Genomic DNA, 2,558 nt, shown 5'->3' on the forward strand with positions numbered 1-2,558 from the left:
TTGGATTCTCACCACCGCCAACAGGAGGAGGAAGTAGGGCGGAAGCGATGACGTCTTCCCAGCGGCCAGAGGTGGTGGAGTGCAAAAAGCTTCCTACTTGCGACCGAAAAAAAAAAAAAGGAGGAAAAAAAAAAAAAAAAAAATTTTTCCGGCCTACTGAGCATGCCCGACTTCCTTCCCTCCGTCCCCCGCCCCCCCCAACGTCCCTCCCGGCTTCCACTCCCCGAGGAGCCCCGGAGTGGAGTTGTTTGCGCCGCGTTTAACTCCGGATCCTCCCGCGTTAGCGCTCCGGGTTTTAAGATGCCCGAGAGGAGGGAGGAGGTGGCAGCGGGGGACTCGCACACATCTGGCCTCCGGTTGGTTCCCTCCCTCCTCCCAAACCCCTGGATTAAAAATCGGAGGGAAGAGGAGGAGGGGGAAGACGGTGAGCTCTGGGGGTGGCCGGAGGGTTGCTGGCCTTCGGAAGACCAACTAACCCCACCTTGGGTCGGGAGGGTGGGAGCGGAACAGGTGCATTTGCCAAGATTCTGAATGGCAGAGGCTTTTCAGTTTCTCGTAAATCTCGGGATCTCTTTTCTTGGTAGGGGCTTGGGCGTTTTTAAGGAATCATTATTTGTACATTGAAAAAAAAAATCCAACAGAAGCCAGGAGCGTTTGCATTCCAGTAGAAATGAAGGACTTTCCCAGGTTAAAATGCAAATCCAAATATGTTTTTTAAATTATTAAGTAAATCTCAAGTTGGTGGAGAATGGTCCTTGTCCTAGGCCCTTGAATGCCAGTTTCTGGCCCAGAGGTTGTCAGCCCCATGGGTTTCGGCACAGTGAGGTGGGGACCCCTGCTCCCGCTCTATCTCCCCTTTGTTTTTAAATTATTTTCCTAACCTGGCCTGGGACCGTGCCCAGGATAGGCCCGCACTTTTTAACACAGCACTGTCTAGGCAAAGGGCAAGCAACCTGCACAACTGTGCCAGGGTCTTTGCTTGGCTTGATGCTCTGCTGTAGCAGTTTTGAAATTCTTTATGGTGTTTAAACTGGGGGCTTCACATTGCTACTTTGCAGGGGTCCCAGAAATTCCATCACCAGTGAATATTTCCTTCTGGGGTCTAGCTAGGGGGCAAGAGATATAGTCCCTGTTCCTTCCTGCTCTCCGAGCACTTTTATGTTCTCCTGAATGTCCCAAGACACTACACAAAAAATTTTAACTTAATGGCAATCACTGAACCAATTAAGAGAAGACTAAATATATGCCTCAAATGTTGCATAGGTAAAGGGTATATGTATGCATTTGGAGAGTCACAGTACTCTGAAGAAAGTTAAGAGTTTTCACCTTGAGTCAAGGGAAAACTAGTGGTTTACCCTAGGCTTTGTGTTTAATCTTAACCATGATCTTTGTGGACACAGATTGGGGTTAAACCCAATCAACCACTCTATGCTAAGTGCTGGTATGTGGTGGTAAAAAGGGCACTAGACAGGGGAGGAACACCTAGGTTCTGGTTTCCTCCTAGTAGCCCCAAGACCCTGATGAGGCTTTTAGCAATTCTTCAGTTTCTTTATAAAACAAGGATACCAAGGCCACACTTGTCTTTCTCAGTCTTTGAGACCACTGAGGGTCTATGAGAAAGCACTGAACAAAGCAAGACCTCATTGGCATCTAAATCCCCATGAGGTGAAGGCATCTACCCAGTTCTCACCTTTGCCCATTTGTTGCTTTTCTCAGCAATGTTTGAAAGAAGTCGTATTCAGTCATTCCTGAACTTCAGGAACATGGACATTTGTCTTGTCAGAAATATCCACCCAATGGGCGTCACCCTCTAGTTCAGAGTACTCAAATGACAAGGTTACAGGTGAGATGATTATTTTCTGCAGGTAGGCAAGCTGAATCTATGTCATTACAACTCATTCATCCATCTCCCTGCTAATAACAGTGAATGACTGGCCCAACCCAGGAGCAAAAGAAAACATTCCAAGGTCCAAGAGTCACCAAGTCCCAACTTGGATGTTCTGCTGCCAGACTCCAGCAGGTCCTTAAGTTCTCTGAGCCTCACACTATCCTGTATTAACAAGGTAATATCCACAACATAGCGTTGTTGGAGGATTAAATGGCTATAAAATGAAGGCACTGTGTTAAGCACACTGCAAATAAGAGATTAACGGCAACCCTTTCTTCCCTTTAGCCAGTGGATTATCAAATGCTCTCTCTTTCACTCCTGGTCCTTTATGTTCCTCTAAAGAAAACCTTCCAATTTTTGCCTTGTTCATTACGCAAAAGGAATCTTTTTGATGAAAATGTCCCAAGCAGGTCACCCCTCCCGCATCAATCGCTAACTATGACTGGCAGCTCCGAGAATAAATGGCGGTATTGAGTGAATAGCTCAGATGTTTATTGATCGGAATACCAGGGTGTTATCAAAGCCTACTGGATAGTTACCATAATTGGGGATATCACGGATTCAGTTTTAATGACATTGCTGAAAAGAGCTAAATACCCACATCCCTGTCTCGCCCCGACAAACAGCAAAACAAGGGGCAGGCAACCCAAGGGTGTCTCGTACAGGGTGT

This window comes from Bison bison, unplaced genomic scaffold (assembly GCF_000754665.1).
Source record: "Bison bison bison isolate TAMUID 2011002044 unplaced genomic scaffold, Bison_UMD1.0 scf7180017864489, whole genome shotgun sequence".
Classification (NCBI taxonomy): Eukaryota; Metazoa; Chordata; class Mammalia; order Artiodactyla; family Bovidae; genus Bison; species Bison bison.